The sequence below is a fragment of the Lepidochelys olivacea genome (assembly GCF_965140295.1).
Source record: "Lepidochelys olivacea isolate rLepOli2 genome assembly, chromosome: 5".
In the NCBI taxonomy this organism is placed as follows: domain Eukaryota; kingdom Metazoa; phylum Chordata; order Testudines; family Cheloniidae; genus Lepidochelys; species Lepidochelys olivacea.
In genome coordinates this window covers 75,236,831-75,261,397 of record NC_140415.1, presented here as the reverse complement: position 1 = coordinate 75,261,397, position 24,567 = coordinate 75,236,831, and the positions used below count along the sequence as shown (strand labels likewise).

The 24,567-nt window shown below is 39.2% G+C and overlaps 1 long non-coding RNA gene across 1 annotated transcript in view; it reads left to right on the top strand.

Annotated features, from left to right (window-relative positions):
- LOC311521126 overlaps positions 1-24,567 on the top strand; it is a 495,541-nt gene that overhangs the window by 342,222 nt on the left and 128,752 nt on the right. The gene's annotated exons all lie outside the window — the stretch shown is intronic.

Genomic DNA, 24,567 nt, shown 5'->3' with positions numbered 1-24,567 from the left:
CCAAGAAAAACATGCACTATCCTAAGGAGCTTACAGGTGAAGGCCCAGTCCACATACAAAAGTTTTACCAGTTTACTAAATTGATTTCTTAAATTAATTTAGTTGAACCAGTGTGGACTCCTGTGTAGACTCTTAAATCAGTTTACATCAGTGTAATCAATTGAGTGAGGAATCTATTTGATACATTCATATAAGTATGTGTAAACTAATCTGAGTGTCTACATGGGGAGGGGGTGCTGCTTTTGTGTGGTGTTAGGGTTTATTTGAATCTGCCTTCAAGAAAGGAGACCCAGAGGAAGCTGTATTAACTTAGGGTTTGTTTACTGGTTGGTTTTTAATCTTGGGAGCAGAAGGTATTTGACTGGCAAGAGTTAGTGTTTGGGGATTTTGGAAGAAGTGAATCTTTAACATGGGTTTGAATGAGGAGAGGGTGGGGGCCTGGGACTCTGGGAATGGGATGTTATGTGGATGGAGGATAGCATGGAAGAAAGCACCGAAGCAGGAGTTTTTGTAGAATGATTCAAAGTAGATTGGTTGCAGGTTAGCATTACAGTCTGGCAGAATGTAAGGAATTGGCGGGGGGGGGGGGAAATAATATGATATTGGTAGGATTACCCTTGTACCAAGTATCACAAATGTGGAAGGACTTAGTGACTGCCTGGATATGCGGAAAGGAGGAGAGTGAGGATTTAAAGAGGACCTCAGAAATACAAGACTGCATGCAGGGTGATGGTATTGTCCATCACAATAGAGACGTGAGATAGTGAAAGGGAGGAGGAAAAGAGATTTGTTTTGTTTGTCAGACAGCTACCCTGCAAAATGTCAGGGACACAGTCAGATGTGCTGGACTGGAAGACTAGTCACATCTGGAGAAGCAGATTTGTGGATCATTAACAGAGATGCTAGTTGAATCCATGCAGATGGATAAGATGCAGAGGCGGCTCAGGAATAAGCAGGTCAGGAATAAGGTGCAGCAGGAGAAGATGGAATCAATGACTGAATCACAGAAAAATAGAAGGGCATGAGGAATCTGTTTAACTGGTAGCTGATGGGGAGAAAATTACCCTTTTTGCAGCTTGTCCTGAAAAGTTGGACAAATCTCTGAATGATTGGGCAAGAAAGGACCAAAAACTAAGAGTCTAAATTATTTTCTAATGATTTGCCACTTATATCGTATAATATCTCAACTCTAGAATATTGGACAATGGACAGCATGAAAGACACATTTCAGGAGACTCATATTTGTTGAGAAAAGAGGAGTGGGATGTATACAACTTTCACACCATAGCCAGGCCATACATTTCTTTGCAATGTTGACAAGAAACCTACTTGCCACAGACACATTAATTTGGTACGACAAAGCCATTAGTCAGGTTTCAAGGTAAAGTTGTAGTGAAGGTCAGCTCTCCCTGTGGAACAACATACAAATAGGCTGTCAGATATACAAAGGGAAAATAGGTCTGACAAGATACCACTTCTTGGCCTTACTATAGATCAGCACCAAATGGTTAGGTTTTCACATACCCATTGTTGTAATACATAGACATTATGCAGTTCTAGGAGAACATCTGTTCTTTTTAGTCAAGGAGCCAAACATTCCTCTCTTCAGCGGTATAACCTGAGTCAATGCTATATCAGGAAAAACACTTCAAGGAACAGCATAGAGACACTGTCGGAGCTTTAGGTATGGAATACAATGCCATGGCTTTATTATCTAAGAACCTTCAGCCAAGACAAGTGACCACTGAATGTGTGAAAAGTGGAGACAGAAGACAACATTTCCTATTTTCTAGATGAAAAGTGACTGGCATGTTGAAATGCAGAATCATAAGTTCAGTCATAAATCCAAGATGTATAATTGACTCCAATAATTTAACAGAAATTGCTAATGCTAGAAATGATCAAATGGCTGGATGCTACTGAATAAGTGGAAGAATCATGAAGACTGAAGCCAGGTTTTTCTTCACTTTCTTGACCCATGTTTCTCCATCATGGATGAGAGGTCTATTTCAGATAAAATATAGTCCATATTAGTTTACCTCTGGTGGAGTCAAGGTCAGATATCCTTTATGGAACAGTTCTGACCATGTATTTCTGGAAGTATTCAGTATGATTATTGTGGCTCATGGGGAAAAAAAAATCCACACAGTACTGTATATTGACCTTTTGTTACCCATTGTTTTTTCCGCCCAAAAAAGTGTATATTGTAATTTCTTATTTAATTGTAATGCTTGTCCACTGAAGTAATAAAATCATACTGAGTTTGAAATGGACCGCTGTTCACTAACTGTTTATAACTTTCTATTTTCATAAATATGATTCATGACACTAATAAAGATGTAGGACAACTGCAGCATTTTACTGTTTCTTCCCATGATGATGTTGTTATTTTGTCATTGATAGTAAAGAGTCTCCATAATGTTATGATTTTTAGACTCAATGATTTGCAACACAATGGTTTTATAAGAGATGACTGCTAAGAGAGTTCTTCAAAAAGTCATCTCTAGATTTATGCCACAGTGGAATTATACTTTTAGAATATATGATTTGTGCCATAATGGATTAACATAATGAGGATTAACAATATTGCAGTAGTTTAAAAACCTGAGATTTCTGGAGAAGGGAACATGAGGAGGTCTGCACTCCATTTTGGAATAAGCTTTCCAGAGGAAAGTTCCAGCAGAATGTTCCCAATAACTTACTGGCTTTTTGTGGAACATCACCTGCCAGGGGTATAAATACCTGCCCTATTCTAGATCTCCACATTTTCCATTGGATTTTTCCCCCTTACTCTGTTCCCAAGCAGCCAGCATAGATCATCTTTGGAAATGCTTGACCTGAGTCCAAAGAGAGATTCCAAAATTAAGTTTGGATAAGTATCTGAATTTTTGGATGATTCACCAAACTGAATTAAAGCTGAACCTTTTGATCTTCACTCATAACCACCTCTTTATGTTCCTGTCTATGAATTAGGTGTGTTGCTTCATGTCACAGTTCCAGGGTGTGCATTTGGGGGGAAAGATACTTCTCTTTCCCCCACCTCTTTTGAAAAAGAGAGGCGAGGAGATGTGTGTATAGGGGGTAACAGAAAGAAAAGTCAATGGTGGTTTGTTTTAAAACAAATACTTCATCCAAAAAGACAAGTTTTTTTATGAGAAAATTTCAACCAATTCTATTTGCAGGTTTGAGCTCTTAAGTCCTGATCCACCAAATTACTTAAACATGTGATTAAGTTCTAGCATGTTAAAAATTTCACTGAAGTCCATGAGATTAAAATTCTACAGATGAGGGAAGCAAGACATGTATTTGGCCATATACTCATTTTCCCCTCCTCCAGAGAAGTGTTGACTATGAAGGAGCAAGGGCCCCGAAAGACACTTTAACAATCAGATGTAGCACTCACCATCATTCTCCAGTAATTGGTAGAGATTTTCACAGATGTTTCCTGATGAATCGGACGGTCTCATTTTTGGTGGGTCTCAGAGAACTGGCCCTTTGCAATAAGACAACACATGACTCTCAAACACTCAGATGTGGAAAACTGCACGTTAACATCTGTAACTCAGGAAATTTTTTTAAAAATATTTCTGTATTTTAGACTCACAACTTAGAATTCTGCTACCCTTAGGTACCACGTTAAGGGTCTAATTTTTAATGACTAAGAAAATATTCAGTGTGTCTTCTGGTTTGTTGGACATGTTTTTTGCCTTGTGTAGAGGCAATGAAAATTCAAACCAATATTGTGGCATGATATCTGGAAATATGTAAAGTCTGACCTTTTAAATCAAACACTGCCTGAACTTTATTTCCTCTCTATCATTACAGAAACAAATGACCCTATAATGTCTGTGTGCTGGTACTTCTGCTCCTATAAACTGCACTTCCATTTTCTTGTATGAGATTAAGGATAGCTACTTTTACTCACTTTTCCTCAGTTGGTAAGAAATAAATCTCCTCGGGATACATTGTTCAGAAGTGATTTTACTAGGGCTGTTGATTAATTGCAGCTAACTCACATGATTAACTACAAAAAATAACCATGATTGATCACAATTTTAATTGCACTGTTAAATAATAGAATACCAATTGAAATTAAATATTTTGGATGTTTTTCTACATTTTTATATATATTGTATTCTGTGTTGTAATTGAAATCAAAGCGTATATTTTGCTTACAAATACTGTAAAAATAGTATTTTTCAATTTACCTCATACAAGTACTGTAGTGCAATCTGTCATGCAAGTGCAACTTACAAATGTAGATATTTTGTTACATGACTGCACTAAAAAAACAAAACAATGTAAAAGAGAGCCTACAAGTCCACTCAGTCCTACTTGTTGTTCAAGTTTGTTTACGTTTAAGGGAGATAATGTTGCCCACTTACTTATTATGTCACGAGAAAGTGAGAACAGGCATTTGCATGGCATTTTTGTAGCCGGCATTGCAAGATATTTATGTGCCAGATGTGCTAAACATTCGTATGCTCTTTCACACTGCAACCACCATTCCAGAGGACATGCTTCCATGCTGATGATGCTCATTAAAAAAATGTGTTTAATTAAATTTGTGACTGAATTTGGGAGAACTGTATGTCCCCTCCTCTGTTTTACCCACATTCTGCCATATATTTCATGTTATAGAAGTCTGATGATGACTCAGCACATGTTGTTCGTTTTAAGAACACTTTCACTGCAGATTTGACAAAACGCAAATAAGGTACCAATGTAAGATTTCTAAAGTTAGTTTGAGTGCTGTAACTAAGATTTAAAAATCTGAAGTGCCTTACAATGCTCCACACCTCATCCCTCTCAGATTTTGGAACAGGGTCGTGACTCACCACCGCTGGTGCCTCCTGCTAGTTGCTCTGGGAATTAGCTCATCAGCTGCAGAGCACCCTCAACACATGTTGTCTCGCCCCTTGTCTGTTTTGCTGCCCTGGGACCTGCGTTGCTCCCCGCTCAGCGGCATCCTCTTCAGGACACTGCCCTCCAGTAGTGCCCACTACTCCATTCTCACCCCGTTCGGGGGGGGGAGGGGTAACAACAGTCCTTCGTCATGCACCTGCCTCAGTGGCCAACCACAACCCCAGGTCTAGCTCTCACCTAAGGGAAAATTGCAGTCTGTCTCAGCCACACTCCTCTGTGGCCAGATGCAGTGTAAGGGGTGGGGGGGCAGGCCCACCCACTACTCTGGGTTCCAACCCAGGGACCCTCTAGTGGCAGCCTCTCTCTGCCCTCCTTTGCTCCCCTCTTGTCCGCCTATCCTGCCTGGGCCACTTTGCCTTTGGCCCCGGGCACCTTCTCGACCCTTTTTCGTAGGGGCCACAGCCTGGCAGTTAACTGGGCCAGAGCTCTCCTCTGCTCCCCCAAGCCTGTCCAGCATTGCTCTGACCAAGGTGCTACCTCCTTTTCTAGTCAGGGAGAGACTGCCCTCATTACTACTAGGCAGCCTTTATATAGGACCCAGCCCAGCCCTGATTGGCTCTCCACAGGCCCTTGCTGATTGGCTGCTGATCAGCGCAGCCCCTCTGGCCTGTTCTAGCCCATCCTCTCAGAGAGTGGGGCAGCCGCCCCACTACAAGCATGCTTTCAGAAGTCTTAAAAGAGCAACACTCTGATGTGGAAACTACAGAACCTGAACCACCAAAAAAGAAAATCAACCTTCTGCTGGTGGCATCTGACTCAGATAATGAAAATGAACATGCATCAGTCCGCACTGCTTTGGATTGTTATCAAGCAGAACCTGTCATCACAATGGATGCATGTCTTCTAGAATGGTGGTTGAAACATGAAGGGACATGTGAATCTTTACTGCATCTGGCATGTAAATATCTCATGAGGCCGGCTACAACAGTAACACAAGAATGCTTGTTCTCACTTTCAGATGACTTTGTAAACAAGAAGCGGGCAGCATTATCTCCTATAAATTTAAACAAACTTGTTTGTCTGAGCAATTGGCTGAACAAGAAGTAGGACTGAGTGGACTTGCAGGCTCTAAAATTTTACATTGTTTTGTTTTTGAATGCAGGCTTTCTTGTACATATCCTATGTTTGTGAGTTCCACTTTAATGATGAAGAGAATGCATTACTGTACTTGTATTAGGTGAATTGAAAAATACTATTTTTTTACAGTGCAAATTTTTGTCATAAAAATAAACAAAGTGAGCACTGTACACTTTGTATTGTGTTGTAATTGAAATCAATATATTTGAAAATGTAGAAAACATGCAAAATATTTAAATAAATGGTATTCTATTATTGTTTAACTGTGCAATTAATTGCAATTAATTTAATTAGTTTTTACATTTTTTTCCATTATGGAAAATTATGAACATCACCTTTTGTAGTTTAATACAATACTTGAACCACAGTGTTCACAGAAATTCCAGTTTCTTGGAAGCATGTTATGGATAACTTCCTCATGAATTCCTTTCTTTGATGATGCAAAACTGGAAAGGCTTAATTTTCTGGTAATATACTTTCTAGCATTATAATGCAGTAGGTCAGTTATTTTGGGGGTTTGCATTGCATAGTTACTTACAGATCACCCAAGTTCTCTACATACAACTTCAAATAAAACAAGCAGTTGTTTGTAGATGGAATGATAGTGCTCTGGATAATCTGGGGAATTGGGGCATATCCTGAAGCAGGAGTCTGAAATGCTCCTCTTTTATTATGGCAAGTATTGACAAGGCACTGGAAGGGATTTATAGAGGTGCTGTAGTACTGCTATCAAGAATAAGCTTCAATGCTTTAAATTTGGAAAAAGAAAGATGGAGACACAGGAACAAAAGTACATTTTTTCAGAACATATTAACACTTGAGATATGCTAGACTGTAACTGCCCTATTTATACCAACTATTTCTTTTTTCTTCTCTGCACTGCCAAAACTATTAGCAATTTCCTAATATGCCTAGGCTAGTTATAACAGTTTTACAAGGGCTGTGTGAGATAAATGCATTATAGACAAGACCACTCATCACACTCCTCCAATTCCCATTTTCACAAGCTCATGTGGTATTCACCTGCTGCTTGTAAAGAATGTGTTCCTTTGCAGTGTGAGAGAGATTCAGGGTCAGTGTCAGCCTAGCAAATTTTGCTTTTCTTACCCCATTTTTTGTAACTAGTGTTTTATAAAGAAAGAAAAAAGAACCCATAAGGTAAAGTTTAGCAAGTCATTTTTAGCATGGAATGGAAGAAAGATAGTGCTTGAGGGAGGGAGGAATGAAAAAGAGTACAGAGGATTAAAATAGAGACAATGTTTGGGCAGTTGGGAGGGGCGGAGAGAGAATAACTTGCAGAAGTTCTTAAACCAGGAGCTAGTTTGACTTATTGGTATGGTCTAATAGAGTAACACTGCATCGCTGTGCTACATGGAAGTGCATGGGGATCTGGGCAGTTTAACATTGAAATTTCCAAATGTACTGTGTCACAATTACAGAAACTCAGCATGCGGTGTAAGTACATTTCCACAGGTATATTTTTCAGTTGCTTCAAAATGCCTACCCTGGAGGTACTCTGTTAGCTATACAATGTGCAAACATTGTGCTGTCAGTGTTTGGAGGCTCAGTGTTTAGAAACCAAAGCTGGTTGAATCTTTTTCAACTTTCTGAAATGTCAGTGAAAATATTTCTATTACATTTTCACTATTTTTTAACCAATTCTTTATAGGCACTATTGGTGAAATCCTGTAGCAAAACTCCCTTTGATTTCAGTGGGACTACAGTTTCTTCTTATATATTTAAATGGTACACCATGGAGAGAGGGAAGCCTCTCCACTGTTAAAGATGTAATCAGCTTCCATTATATGGATATATTTTTGTTTCCCATAACCATGGACTGGGAAATCGGTTTGGACAAAAAATTGCTCTGAAGACAGAAGAGAATGTTTTTACAAAGTAAAACAGTAGGCAAACTGGTCTAAGTGAGAGGAGTATTAGATCTACCATGATTAACCTTAATAGCAGATGTTAAAAAGCATCATTCAGTGTTTTTCTTTATATTAAAGTAACAAACTTCTGGATACTGTAATTGCTAGTAAATAAAATAACAATTTTGTCCCATTGTCACCTGATATGTCAAGCTCCATGCCTGAAAGGTGAACATATAATAGTATAAAATTTATTGTAATATAGGATACTTGTACTTTGACTACCTCTCTTTCTTTACATATTTGAGGCCTATTGTTACATTTTAGATGTCTGTATATCAAAGACATTTTATTTTGTTGCCATCTAGCTTTGATCTGTGTCAAAACTATGAAAGCCCAAGAAAGCATTTTAAAAAAACAACCCAACCCCAGTGAATCATTGCGGTAAACTGTTTCTTTTCTAAAAGGGCAGTTTAAATATCATATACTATTAGTGAGGGTTCATGCAGAAAAATTGTTCCATGTTTCAGAGAAGCACTGTCTTGTTTCTATCGTACAACTACGTAGGTATGAATATTCAGCCCTCTGTTGTACTGTGGTGAGAATTAACTGCAATTCAGTTCTAATCAGTGGTGTAACTAATACGTTTATAGAGTCACTTGTTGACTACTGATGGCTAGAAAAATAGTTAAAATCAATGTGGCATGTTACTAATGTGCAACATGTGGAATAATTATTAACGTGAGCTATGGCCCAGGTCCTCAAAAGTACTGGGCATTGCTTCACTCAGAGTTGCAATGCCTGACCCCTAGGCCACCTGCCGCCTTGTGGGTTCATCAGCCAGCCTCCACATACAAGACATGGGGAAAGTTAAGTGCAAAAGAAAAGAATTGAGGACGCTGAGTGGGAAGCCACTTAACCTAGCCAGAGTGAAATAACAAAGAGGAAATGGAAGAGGCAAGGGGCTTAGATGCCTAAGTAGCTAACTTGACGTATCTGGCTGACTGGCCAGAGATGGGCAGCTCCCTTCAGTCAGGATCTTCAGTTGTGAACGCTCTTCTGGAGTTAGGCACCTAACCTAGGTCAGCCACTTATGTAGCAAAAGCCGTCTCTTGCTCATGCTCAATACTTCTCTTATGCTCACCCTATGGTTCCCTGTGTGTCTTTTTGAGGATGATGTGCAGCCACCTCACCTATTGGTGGCCTGCATTAAACCTTCCTGTTCTGGGGTCTGAAACATGTCAGGCTTTAGGTGTGCTCTGAGCACACCTAGAAAATCAGGCCCTATTTGTGAAATAGACTTTCCCTCATCTAGTCTGAGCATCTTATTTTAGGACCTCCAAGGTTTAAGCTAGAGTAAGGGCTTTGAGCTCCTTGTTAGCTGTGAGACAGCATTTGAGTTTAGGTAGCCACCTAAATGGAAATGCTGACTGGCAGAAACATAGGCACTTAGGGGGATTTACATGCCTATGTGGTAGGACAGCAGCTGAATGGCAGTTTTGAAAATGTCAGTGGTGCCTCAATGGTGGAGTTTGCCACCTAAAGAGGCAGATAGGCACCTAAGTACCTTGAGGATCTGGATCTTTGCCTCAGACATCTACATTTCCAAATGTTTTGTGTCTTGAGTGAGAAATACGTTTTTTTACAAGTGTCAATGTGTCCATTATGCCAGTCTCAGAATTATGAGATTTGCTACCATAAATAACATGATAAGCAGAAGCACCAATCAACCTAGGCTGATGGGTTTTGTGCTGACGCCTTTATATCCCACACTAAACTACACAAAGGATATTCTTTTGGTCCTGGAAAAAGAGACAAATGCTGAAGGTAAAACCTTTAAAAATAAAGTCAGTTAATGATAGCATCTACTCTTAAGTGTGAGATAATATACAAAAATAATTTTTGTATATTTATTTGTATGAAAACTTTAACTATTACCATGCCTAGATCAGGCAGAAAAGATGTAAGGCTACCAAGAAATTAAACATAGATGAAGTGGAGATGCACTGAGAAAATGGGAAGAGTAAATTTAAAGTTGGAGACTTCCCCGGTGCTTGTAATTGATACATTCAATGACACATGACTGGGGATTGCATTGTCAGAGGGTTTTTTTGCTTGTTTTTTTACAAGGGGAAGATCCTTCAAGGGGACATTTTTGTTTTTGTATTTATATAAAAGCCTTGATATTATCACGGCCAGATCAGGCAGGAGAGATGGAATTAGGCTTCCAAAAATTAAACATAAATATAGGGGGTTTTCTAGCATCTCCGTAGGTTTCTACACAGATGAAACAGATTCATCAGAGCTATTAGAGTATAAAGGCCTAATAACAGCTGGTGTCTCTGAGAATATCTTGCTTGGAAGTTTGACATCCTATAGAAAAGAGGGTCAAACAAAGCCAGCAGCCATAGTTTGAAGTAGCCCTCCGAATGTTATCGTTTAAACTTTAAGTTAAACTTTCTAAGTTTATCACCCATTTGACTGATGTTGAGTAAGTATTTTAGTCAGCCAGGAGTTTCCATCTCTGACTCAGTCAGAGTGAGACTGTGGAACCTAGGACAGATGGGGCAAATCTAGAATCCTAAGCAAGAAAACTTTTGTTGCAATTGTACTGGTGCTTCTGACATTTATGGGAATATGCTGAATGTTCCAGCATTGATGCCAGAGTATCTGTGTTGCATGATGTGCCATGTTAATAAATGCAATATCAATATGAACATGAATTATGCCTGTCCATATTTTGTATTACCTTGTTTATATATTGCTTGGGCCAGATATCCTTTTAAATTCAGAAGCAGTTATACTTTAATAAAGTCAGCTGCTCACAGTAAGACTCTATTGAGCTGTTGGTTAAGGAGTCAGAAATCTGGTTTCTGTGAAGAATGAAGAACTGTATGGTATAGTGCAAAAAGAAAAGGAGTACTTGTGGCACCTTAGAGACTAACGAATTTATTTGAGCATAAGCTTTCGTGAAGCTCATGAAAGCTTATGCTCAAATTGGTTAGTCTCTAAGGTGCCACAAGTACTCCTTTTCTTTTTGTGAATACAGACTAACACAGCTGTTACTCTGAAACCTGTATGGTATAGTGGTTACACCAGACAATGTGGTTCAGTTGCATATCCTCCATTTGGTCAAACCTGATAATTGTAGCATATGACAACAAGACTTCTGGAAACTGTGATCCTAATCAGGTTCTATTTGTGGTGTCTCAATAAGGAATGACTGATCAATGTATAAAGTGAAGAATTTAGGCAAATTTTCCCCATGAATACAAGAGTCCCTTTCCTAGATGATAACTTTGTGACAGGTTCGCAGCAGACTGACCTGTCATCATCATTAGTTAGCCTACAAGAAGAAAATGTGAGATGGCAAAACACACAACACAGAAAACAGAAATGAGACTTGAAAGATGTAAAAACTTGTATTTATATCTTTAGGGGCTCACTCAACTCTACCAACCTGATGATGACTAATGTGGCTGGACAAGTAAGGTCATTACCAGATAGTGGAGCCTGTTTATAGTTTTCTACTGCTATTAGGATGAAATATTTCCTTGAAAAGAGTAAAATGTTTCTGATTTTGCAGGCATAGCACTTCTGTGGCACATCTTTCTTTTTTTTTCTTGCTTGGAGAAAAACAACTTTTATGTGACAGCAGAAAAAATCTGAAGCAAGAAAGTGTTTCTAAACAGAATATACTTTGTATCTTAGGCGTCAGTAAGTTCTGTAGCCATAAGCCATAAAGGACTTCATTGGTTTCTGACATACTGCCATAATGTGTGTGGGGGTTTGTTGTTGTTGTTGGGGGGGGGGGGGTTGTTTTGTTTTTAGTAGGGATTTTGTAAAATATCATTAGCATTATAGTACAGATGTCACCTGGAGTGAACTTAACTGACAACATGACACTGCAGAATGTGTCGAAATTACGAGTTAATTGCTATGAATTAGTTATCTTTACAGATGGGATTGAAACAAAATAGTTAAAGCCAGATGGAGACTTTCCCATAGTTCAGGACTGTTCAGAATCAGGGTTTTGGGTCAGCACATTACAGAGTTAGGGTCCAGCCACAGTATTTGGACATGGATGCAAGCTTTCACAAAGCCTTTAGTTTGGTCCCATTTCTAATTACATCCCAGCCAAGGTTATACTACTTAAACCTATAACTGCATATACAGATTCCAGCAATTGATGTTTTTTTTTAAATAAGGTGTTTTTAAGTACTTGTGTACAGTGTGAATAATTTTCTCTGGTAGTAAATGTGCTAGTCTGAATAATTCTTTTCCAAGAGGAGTCAATTCTTTAGTCATCCCAATATAGTTTAAGTATTAATTGTGGGGAGGAAGAAGTGAAGTCTTGAATCTAGATGTCCATAGCTAAGACATCAACATGGGGAGCAGACTTCATGACAAAAGGGAAAGTTGTGCTTGCCTTCAGAAGTTCACGTACTTAGTGAAAAATGCAGCCTCAGTCATAAGCCTTTTAAAAACTTTATTTTTATGTAATAAGAAAAAATATACCTCTTTCTGTGATTGTACAGTATAACAAATATTCAAGAATTCAAAAAAAAATAAGAAATATAAAAGTACAGATCTGAACATGAAAGTGCTATGTAATGTAAAGTCCGTTCATGAAACCAAAATTGAAGTAGTCTTAGATGATGATGTCTGAATTCTTCCACAAGGACATCCAGGTTCAGTTTTGAAGTGAAATCACTTTCAAATGACAGCAGAATTAGGTTTCTCTTTCTTTCATTGGGCATGCTTCTCCTGTGGTGCCAAAAAATTCTCTTCACACAAGAAAAGGAATTCACAAGGTGCAGTTGATGCTCCAAACAAGATCACTATAAACATCCCAAAAATACATGGGAAAGCCTCGTTCAATTCCTTGACAACACCTAGAACTTCTTCAGATTCTTAGCAGTTTCTCTTATCTATCAGTGGTTTAAATACAGCCATTTCAACGTTTCCTTTTTTGTATCTAATCCAAGCAAGTCCATCAAAGTATGCAAGTGACTACCATTTCAAAAAATGTCCTTTGCAGTTCACCACTGGTTTCATCAATTCATGATAAATCTGGGATAATTGATGCTACACTTTGGAATCCTGGTAAGTGCTCTGTAACCATGGAATCTGGAAGCTTTGGGGGCAATACCTTAGCTCTTTAGGGGGCAGATCCTATATTGATGCTTCATCATATGCATCTTTCAAAACAGCTTGCGTGGATTAAATTTATGCAAAAAAATCTTAAAACTGCTCTCTTTTGTTGACGTTCTTCACTGGCAACAACAGTAATCCAATTCAACTCCTTTAGCAAGGTGCATTAGTTCCTTTTGAAAGTAATTGTTCAAAGGAACAAAAACTTTCAGAACCAGTCTCATAACTTCAGCTAAGAACAAGAATTTGAATGATTCTGTAATCAACAGCCCTCCTGCTTCAATGGACAAATTGCCATATGCATTCACACACACACCCATTTTGACAGAACACTCTGAATCTCTTCCAAATTATTTCCAATGTTTTCAGGTGGCAAGGCCATCTTGTTTCTATGAATCTTTGGAGTGCTGGTCTTTGCAGATGTAACTGGTGAGTCAAACAGTGTGTGTAAAATATTTACTTGTTTAAATTCTCTTGTAAAAGCATTTGCACACCTCCTTTGCACCCTGATGTAACTTTGGCATCATTAAAGCAAGAACATAAATTATCTTGAGGGTCAAGACCCTGTTCATAGAAGTCTTTCAAAATGTGGTGTGTAATATCTTCAGCAGTGAGGCCATAGAAGTTGGGCTACCCTAGAAAGTCTGCCTTCATCATCAAGTAGCACAAAATAGTGGACAAACTTTTTCCATTCACAGCATCCCTTGTAGTGTCACATTTCAGGCAGGAGAACTTGACCTCACCATTTTTTTCTGAATATCTTCAATAATTTTAGTCCATTTTCTTCATAAGATGAATTATTTCATTCTGAATTTCAGTGGAGATATACTTTGGGTTTTTTGGAATGGTTTTCAGAGCATCCTTGAGTTTTGGATCTTGTCCTGCAGTAAACTTAAGTAGGTTGATGAAAATTCTTGATGAATTGTTCAGAGTAAGATTTAAGTCGCGACTCTTTGAGATGGAGGAATCACAAATCTGTCAGTTTTGAAAACTATTTGTAGCCTCTATTCCACCAGGTATAAGAGGGGCTTGAGTCCATAGGTCAGCAAGGTGCTGACCTGGCACAGGGTGTTATTGTATTATTGTTAGGGTAGATAAACAGCATTTCAGTGGCCAAGATATAGGTCTTGAGGGGAGTTTGGGAAGAGGGAAGCCTGTCTTACAGTGGCCCCGCCAGTAGGAGAGCTCTGGAAGTAGATGGGAGATTTAAATTTTCAGTCTAGTGCCTCTGGAGCCAGCAGTAGCTGCAGATTGCAGTTACCTACTCCTCTATCATCCCTAGTATCCCTCCCCTTCTCTTGCCCTTCCCTACCACCTTACCCAGCTAGTTGTCTTCTCCTCTGGGGGGATTCTACAGCTTTTTACATGTGATGGTACCTCCAGCCCTCTTGGTATTTTGCAGTGTCAAGGACAAATGTCTTTCAGCCAGGCCTGACTTCCCAAACACAAGAGTCTTAGTCTCCACTGAAAAGGGGGTTTACTGGGGTGAAGGAAGTAGGGTGTAACAATCCAGAGTCTCTGGTGGTAATGGTATTCACAACTCTGTTGCCAATGAATCTAGAGTTTCCCTTGATTTTGCAGTAAGGTCCCAGTCCCTGGAAAGTCCCTGTAAGGTTTTGACTTGGCTCTAGAGGTTGGAGCACTCCAGTTCTAGCCAGCCCATGCATGTGCTGTCATGCACTCCAAAAGGAGCTTTCTTTTCTCTGTCTTGTGCTTTTGCTTTCTCTTTTCAAAAGAAACTCTGTTCTCTCTTCTTCTTTCCTCTCCAAACAGGTAGGTAGGGTCTGGTCACAAAAATTCCAGCATAGAATCCTGTGGTTCCCACTTTACTCCTTTGTAAGCCTCACTGCAGGGACCCCCTCTACAGATACATTTTAACCAGGGTCACACATCTTTCACAGAAGTAATGTAATTCAGTCACTGTTCTTCACTTAGCTAAAACACAGTCAATAGCATGCCCGCTGGCCCCTGCCAGGTAGCAGCATTATGAATATTACTCTGTGGCCTTAGGCCTTAGGAAGCAAGGGAAGTAATAGTCAACAGAGGGAAAAGTGAGAGGAAAGGGCAAACATCCATCAGGGAAAGGAAAAAAACTAACTATGGTACAAAGGAAAAGCAGATAATATTCTGGAAAAGAGGTGGACCTCACACACTTGGGATCTCACTCTGGAACAAAACAGGAAAAACTGAGAGCAGCTACCATGGTGGAGAAAGTGTGGGGGAGAGAGGTATGGGGAGGGGAAAAATAGGAAGTGCTTGTGAGTGGATGATCTAGTAACCTAAAATACAGTTATTTGTGTGAGACCTTTGTTGAAATATTGACAGCTCCAACCCTTTTATTTTGCTGCTCACCACAGAAACCATCAGTTTGCCTGCAGCACTTCTTTTAGGGGAGTTTGTTTGCTCCCAGATCCAACTACAACAGTGCTGGGAGAGGAAATATGCAGAATGAAAAGTAGTATGGTATGGGTACAAAAATCTGGTTTGTCCATGAAACTCTGCTCAAACGCCACTCTTGTTATTTTGTTTTGGTGCTGTTTTGTAGTTGATTTATATGTTTTGATATTAAGTCTGCTTTCAGAGCTAATGCTTTTCACTAAAGGAAAAGATAAGTTACTTAGAGAGTGATCAGATCTGTTTTGTAGGTTGACCATAACAATTCTTAAAAAGCTATGAAAATTGAATAACAGAGACATGCAAATTATTCCTTTTTGGTCTCAATAAATTCATAGTCATTCAAAATTACTAAAGGTCTAGGGAACTAACTCGTTCCCTTTTGGCATCTATCTGCCTCTGTAAACACTTAGATACCTTTAAAAACCTAGTCCAAAGATCCTGTTTTAATGTAAATACCCTAAGTAGAAGTGTATGAGGAGGAGAATTATAGACCATACAATGTAGATGTTGAATGATTTTTAAAGTTTTCCAAAGGGTATCCTTGACAATGCTTATATTACTTTGTTACAAATATAAAGGGAAGGCTAACCACCTTTAAATCCCTCCTGGCCAGAGGAAAAACTCTTTCACCTGTAAAGGGTTAAGAAACTAAAATAACCTCGCTGGCACCTTACCAAAATGACCAATGAGGAGACAAGATACTTTCAAAGCTGGAGGGGGAGGGGAAACAAAGGGTCTTCTCTGTCTGTGTGATGCTTTTGCCGGGACCAGAGCAGGAGTGCAGGTCAGAACTCCTGTAAAGAGTTAGTAAGCAATCTAGTTAGATATGCATTAGATTCTGTTTCGTTTAAATGGCTGATAAAATAAGTTTTGTGCTGAATGGAATGTATATTCCTGTTTTTGTGGGTTTTTTTTAACTTAAAGTTTTGCCTAGAGGGATTCTCTATGTTTTGAACCTGATTACCCTGTAAGGTATTTACCATCCTGATTTTACAGAGGTGAATCTTTTACTTTTTCTTTAATTAAAATTCTTCTTCTAAGAACCTGATTGTTTTTTCATTGTTCTTAAGATCCAAGGGTTTGGGTCTGTGTTCACCTGTACAAATTGGTGAGGATTTTTATCAAGCCTTCCCCAGGAAAAGGGGTGTAGTGCTTGGGGGGATATTTTGGGGGGCGAGATGTTTCCAAGTGGGCACTTCCCCTGTTATTTTGTTAGACACTTTGGTGGTGGCAGCATAAAGGTTCAAGGACAAAAGGTAGAAGTTTGTACCTTGGGGAAGTTTTAACCTAAGCTGGTCAGAATAAGCTTAGGGGATCTTTCATGCAGGTCCCCACATCTGTACCCTAGAGTTCAGAGTGGGGAAGGAACCTTGACATACTTAATAAGGATACATTTGTGAACTGAGTTGAGTATTTACTTTATACAAAAATGACTTGCTGTGTGTATGTTACACACTATGAGATCTCACTGGATACTCAGGTCATGTTATGAGTCTTCAGTCTTTCTAAAGATGGTCTCCAGAATCATGTGTAACCCGAATTGAGGTTTGGAACCTTCTTTAAAGAACACTATCTTTGGATTATGCCAGCAGCACTTTAAGAAGTTCCCAATAAAATATTGTGTGTTTTTCTTAATCCTTGAGAGTGTACAAATTGGACATAAGGGAACTCAAAAACAAGAGATGGTGTCTTCTCCACTGAGTGCTAAGTAAAATGGAGCATAGTGGAACCATTCATCTTCAATGCAACGGAGGATTTAATAACAGGATAGCTTCAACACATGCCGCTAATAGATACGAATAAAGAATGAATAGCCTGAGATCAAGAGGTTGAAATTCACATTGGACACAATTACAGTGAACAGTTATTGTCAGCACAATGCTTTTGATAGTAATCAGAAACACAGTAACATACGGACAAGAGGAAAAACTGTTGCACTCAACTTATGATAGTGGAAAAAATAGAAATGGAATTAGGTACTCAGTTCTTTTTTTTTTTTTTTAAAGTTCAGGTGAGATTCATGTTTTTCATTCTGCTTATCAAACTTAGCTGATCTTACTTTTGATTCTTGCTGTTTCCTTTGGTGAACTTGTGATGGGTTGGGTCACAGAGACCCCCTTGGGACTGTCACCTGATGTGCTGAGACTACCTCTGAGCCTGTTTTCCCTTCCAGCTTGGGACTTCAGAACCCTGCCTTGTTGAGCCAGACCCACTAGCCTGTTGCTACCCAGACCCAAGTCTGATCCGTGTCCCCAAAGCTGGAGACTTAACTGAAAACCACTTAAGAAGTGCTCCTGTCTCTACCACGAAGACGCCCAGCTCCTAATGGGATTCAAACCTCAAATAAATCTGTTTTACTCTGTATAAAGCTTATATAGGGTAAACTCATAAATTGTCCGCCCTCTAGAGATACACAGATAGAGAGAGATACACAGCTATTTGCTCCCCCAGGTATTAATTGCTTACACTGGGTTAATTAATAAACAAAAGTGATTTTATTAAGTATAACAAGTAGGATTTCAGTGGTTCCAAGTAATAACAGACAGAACAAAGTAAGTTACTAAGCAAAATAAAACAAAAACATGCAAGTCTAATACATTAAGAAACTGATTGCAGATAAATCTCACCCTTAGAGATGTTCCAATAAGCTTCTTTCACAGACTAGATTCCTTCCTAGTCTGGGACCAGCAATCACTCTCATCCTCGTAGTTACTGTCCTTTGTTCCAGTTTCTTTCAGGCATCTCTTGGGGGTGGAGAGGCCATCTCTTAAGCTAGCTGAAGACAAAATGGAGGGGTTTCCAGGGCCTTTTATATTATTTCTCTTGTGGGCAGAAACCCCTTTGTTCTCCTGTGCAAAATCACAGCAACAAGATGGAGTTTGTAACCACCTGGGAAAGTCACATGTCCATGAATCATTCAGCTTTTTGCAGGCCAATGCTACTGTTTACACGTTACATTGTTTACATATTGAACGCTCCCAGGAAAGCTCAGGTGTGGATTGGCATCTCCCAAAGCCCATTGTCAGTTAAGTGCTTCTTGATAGGACTATTCTCAGTAAGTGCCCATTCTCAAGAAGCTGACCAAATGCTTCTCTGAGGCTACTTAGAATCAAACACTTTGAGATACACGTACATAGCCAATATTCATAACTTCAAATACAAAAATGATACACACATACAGACTGCGTAATCATAACTAGCAAAACTACAACCTTTCCATAGACACCCCACTTGACCTCCTCTGTACACGACCTGGTGCAACCATAGGACCCTGGTTGCAACAATGATCTATACGGTCACAGTTCATGTCAATAATGTCACAGGACTGTCATTGTAAAAAGAGATGTTTCTACTGTGCTTGGCTGTCCAGAAGGAGGGCAGGGTTTGAAATAAACCATATCCTCTTTTCTTTGATAACTTCTCATTCCCATTGTAAAGAGAATCCAATCCCATATCAAGGCTGCTTTTATTAGCTCAACAAACTAGTGTGTGCTGACTTCATTTCCGTAAATCCTTTTGGATTCACTGTGCCAGGAAAAAATATCACTTCAAAGTAGACTATAAAATGTATTTGATCCTGCAAAGCCTTACTCACTTGAACAGTAGTATTGAAGTAAATGGCGCTACTTGAGTGAGTTAGGATTTTGGTGCATGGGTCAGATGGAGTCTATTGTCACAACTTCTTTATACAAGACTCTCTCAATTCAGCCTACCTCATATAACAAGGAGGCGGTAAGAGAGAGGTCATTGACAAAGAAGAATGAAGTGAAGTGCTAATATTGAAGCATCTTTTTTATAGTAATTATCATTGGAGCTTTAGGGTCACTTACTTATATGCTTAAAATTAGGCATGTGCTCAAGTATCTTACTGTTGTAGTTATTGTATTACCATACATAGCACCTAGGAGCATTAGTTAAGAAGCAGGGCTTCATTAAGCTAGGTACTGTACAAAGACAGAACAATATTTTGGTCACCAGTCTCAAAGAGCTTGCCATTTCAGAATGAGACAAAAGACAACAGATGAATACAGACAGACTGATGGGTGGACACAAGGAAACAGTAGGACAATATTGGTCAGCATGATAGGCTGTGGTTTCAGCACACAAATAGTCTAACCGTTAATGAGATTTTTATGGGTATCGTGTCAAGGAGGGTTTTAAGGAGTGATTTGAAGGAGGACTTTGGCAAGAGCAGTTTCAGTGGAGTGCAAGGGATGGAAGCCCAGATTGGAGAGGGTCTAGGATGGAACTGGAGGAGAGGAATTCCAGACAAGGTATTCTGTGAGCTTAGACATGAAAGGGAGAAGGGACTTGGGGCAGTAGTTAGAGGGAACGTGAAACCAAAAGTATGCTTTTAAAGTGGGAGAAACGCTAAGGCACCCTTGTATTGTAAGAGAAAGAGTAATGGAGGGGGTAAGTATGGGAGTGAGGGGGATGTTGGAATGAGATCACTAGAGCAAATAGAGGGGTTAGAAGAGTAGCCAAGAAACTTCTATGTCTCTGAGGGCATGCCTACACTTACCTCCGGAGCAATCGATCCAGCGGGGGTCGATTTATCGCATCTAGTGAAGACATGATAAATCGACTGCCAAGTGCGCTCCCATCAACTCTGGTACTCCACGGGAGTGAGAATCATAGGCAGAGTGGATGGGGGAGCATCAGCAGTCGACTTATCACAGTGAAGACACTGCGGTAAGTTGATCTAAGTATGGTGACTTCAGCTACGTTATTCATGTAGCTGATGTTGCATAATTTAGATCAATTTCCCACCCCCTCTAGTGTAGACCAGGCATGACAGTGTTAAAGGAGAAGAATATAGGAAAGGAAGCAAGACTAGGGGAGCAGGAAAGTCACATCAGGGCCTTAGTCATAAACAGACCAAAGAGGAGGATTATGACAAGAATTTTGTTAACTATATATTTTTCTTAGCACTTTGCTGCTGATTTCTAACAAATATTGATATTTTTCTGTCCCTCCCTTTCTCTTTCCTACTGTTTGAGGCCACTCACTACATACTTATGAATTTTCAACTTATAAAAAATTAAAAATTCATAATTTAGAAAATTCAGTCAGTCTAAAATTGAATGTTATATCTAAATTAAATAAAAAGGCAATACTGCCTTGACTGTACCATAGTAGTGGGGCAGTATGGGACAAAGATGTCTGAGGGACAGTGTCGGAATAATTCTGGAGTTCTGAACATATATTAAGTCTAGTATGCTGTATGAGGTATGGATCTTCACTCCTAAGTATTTCTGTTGGCTGTCTAGACAGACCAGCCAGATGATTGTGAGACTGGACTCCCCCCTCTAATCCAAAGGTAGCCCTTCAAGAACACAAGTGAAGCATGTTGAGCCTGGTCCACTGACATTGTTGGGCTTTGGATCACCCCACTGAAAATAGCATGCAGAAGCTTACAAAATCACTCCCCATGAAAAGTGTGTGTTTATCTGTTCTGTAAATGAAGGATTTCAAACTTCAGTGCTGTCTGTTCGGCACCTTTCATAAGAACTAAATAATAATTTTTAGCATTTATATATCCATTTTCAAAGTGTCACAAAAAGCATTAACTATTGTTTTTTTTTAAACCATACATTAGACAGCTCTCCTCATTAATTTTGATTACTTGTAACTTTTAATCATGTGCAATGTCATGTCAGCCACACTTTTCATTTCAGTATCACCATGATGACCTAAATAAGTAAATGAAATAATCCGATGTGTTTGGCCTGCAAGTATATTTTCCTTTTCAATCACTGTAAGCTAATTAACAGGAGATGCAAGTACTTTACTTAGTCTTCAGTCCACTTTTAGTGAGTTTACTGTATAGAATATATTGCATAAACTGTTATGATAACAGAACCTTGGCAGCTGATATATTCAAATGGTGAAATAGCTGCACTGGTGAATTATCTGTGGACAAAGAAATTATCCAATTACTGCAAACAATGTATCTGATTATTATCTACAAAAATTGGTTTAGATATTCACACTTGGAATTGCTTTGCTATGAGCTGAAGATTACATTTGGAACCATTTTTCAACTCAAAATGGAGCATAATTTAACATCTTTAATGAAACTTGATACAGCAGCTTCTGTTTTTTATCACTAGACAAATTATACACCACTTGATTCAAGGTTGGAGTGATTATTTTATTCCTGTCACAAAATCTTTCATTAGGAATATCACTCACTCCTGGTGGTGACTGTGGTCATGTGACATTATTTCTACCTGGGGCGGGGGTGGGGGGGGGGAAGTCTTATGGCACCAAGATATCTCATGGAAAATCACACAAGTATTTCAGACAGGGACACAATAGAGCCATGTAACCCTGTATGTCAGTGCCCAAATTGTCCCTCATTACGGAAGATCTTTCTCATTTTAGACTCAAATTTACCTACCAGTCCCAGATGACTGGAAAAAGGCTAATGTAGTGCCAATCTTTAAAAAAGGGAAGAAGGAGGATCCTGGGAACTACAGGCCAGTCAGCCTCACCTCAGTCCCCGGAAAAATCATGGATCAGGTCCTCAAAGAATCAATCCTGAAGCACTTACATGAGAGGAAAGTGATCAGGAACAGTCAGCATGGATTCACCAAGGGAAGGTCATGCCTGACTAATCTAATTGCCTTCTATGATGAGATTACTGGTTCTGTGGATGAAGGGAAAGCAGTGGATGTGTTGTTTCTTGACTTTAGCAAAGCTTTTGACACGGTCTCACACAGTATTCTTGTCAGCAAGTTAAAGAAGTATGGGCTGGATGAATGCACTATAAGGTGGGTAGAAAGTTGGCTAGATTGTCGGGCTCAACGGGTAGTGATCAAGGGCTCCATGTCTAGTTGGCAGCCGGTGTCAAGTGGAGTGCCCCAAGGGTCGGTCCTGGGGCCGGTTTTGTTCAATATCTTCATAAATGATCTGGAGGAGGTGTGGATTGCACTCTCAGCAAATTTGCGGATGATACTAAACTAGGAGGAATGATAGGTACACTGGAGGGCAGGGATAGGATAGACAAATTGGAGGATTGGGCCAAAAGAAATCTGATGAGGTTCAACATGGACAAGTGCGGAGTCCTGCACTTAGGACGGAAGAACCCAATGCACAGCTACAGACTAGGGACCAAATGGCTAGGCAGCAGTTCTGCGGAAAAGGACCTAGGGGTGACAGTGGACGAGAAGCTGGATATGAGTCAGCAGTGTGCCCTTGTTGCCAAGAAGGCCAATGGCATTTTGGGATGTATAAGTAGGGGCATAGCGAGCAGATCGAGGGACGTGATCGTTCCCCTCTATTCGACATTGGTGAGGCCTCATCTGGAGTACTGTGCCCAGTTTTGGGCCCCACACTACAAGAAGGATGTGGAGAAATTGGAGAGTCCAGTGAAGGGCAACAAAAATGATTAGGGGTCTGGAACACATGACTTCTGAGGAGAGGCTGAGGGAACTGGGATTGTTTAGTCTGCAGAAGAGAAGAATGAGGGGGGATTTGATAGCTGCTTTCAACTACCTGAGAGGTGGTTCCAGAGAGGATGGTTCTAGACTATTCTCAGTGGTGGAAGAGGACAGGACAAGGAGTAATGGTCTCAAGTTGCAGTGGGGGAGGTTTAGGTTGGATATTAGGGAAAACTTTTTCACTAAGAGGGTGGTGAAACACTGGAATGCGTTACCTAGAGAGGTGATAGAATCTCCTTCCTTAGAAGTTTTTAAGGTCAGGCTTGACAAAGCCCTGGCTGGGATGATTTAATTGGGGACTGGTCCTGCTTTGAGCAGGGGGTTGGACTAGATGACCTCCTGAGGTCCCTTCCAACCCTGATATTCTATGATTCTATGATACCCACTGCCACAAAGGACTTATTTTCCTTTTAAATAGTTACATTTTAAACACCCTTAATTATTTTTCATGGTGCCAGCTCACTCTAATGTGAATTCTAAATATAGTCCTAGATCCTTCAAATTCTACGTGTTCTGCATGGGCTTCCCCATGATCTGAAGAATTGATTCTATTTATAGCTTGAGCAAATAAATATTTTATACAATTAATTTAGCCTTTTGTTCTATTAATGAATTGTTTGGAAACAGATTTCAAAATTCTCAAATATATTAATTAGAATTATTCCTGAATTTCTTCAGTGAAATAGTCTTACTCTACAGCTTATTTAAATTGTGATTATCACAAATGAATGTAATTTGTACTGGAATTTATATAATCTAGGCAACTATAATTTACGTAATTAACTTCCTAACTCACTGAATTTCAAATGATATATTCAATTAATTGTAATATTCATATTCACACTGTGAAGATTTTTGTAAATCATCTAATCAGTTATCAATAAAATTACAATATGGTGTCTATAAGTAACCAACACAACACAAACTGAATAGAAAATGTTATAATTAAAAATACAATTCAAATTAGTTTTTGGCAAATATTTGATCATTTGTGCTACACACTTCTTTTTAGTGACTAGTTATGTTAGGAAAGCTTGGAAACTCAATAGGTAAAGCTCAATGCTGCATCCATTGCAATCAGCAGCAAAACTCCTATTACCTTGAATGGTGCAGTTTCAGACCTATAGAAAATAAAATATGGGCAAAATGTGCAAACATAGTCAAATTTAAGTTCTTATCCTTCTGTTTGCATTGGATAACACTGAGCTCCTGTAAACAGACATGGAATTCAAGGACCCAGAATGTTCATAGCAAAATGAGGTGTATAGTATTAATGGATATGGTAGGAAAGAACATCCCTGACCCAAAATTAACTGAAATGCAGTGCTGAATGAAAGTGGTGACACATTTTTTCTGTAAATGTCTTGCCCATTTCTTTCTAAGGTATTTCACACACCCCAAACTTCATTTTTCCATTAAATTTCACCAACATATTATTCTCAAGAGAAGCTTATGAAATCTGTTGATGTATAATAAGTTCATTCTAACTGCATACTTCTTGCCTCTCAGGAGGTCAGTATTTTTCCCCTAGATGTCACTGTGCTGTTCTCCTTCATTTTATTTTTAAAGGCAAAATTGTTGCTTCTTGAAAAACCTTAACCACAAGAGAGGCTTCCACATACCTCTGGTTAAAATTTTAAGTGTCTGATCCTAATACTTGTAATGTCAGTTGTAATGAATTACACTTGTAATGAATCAGG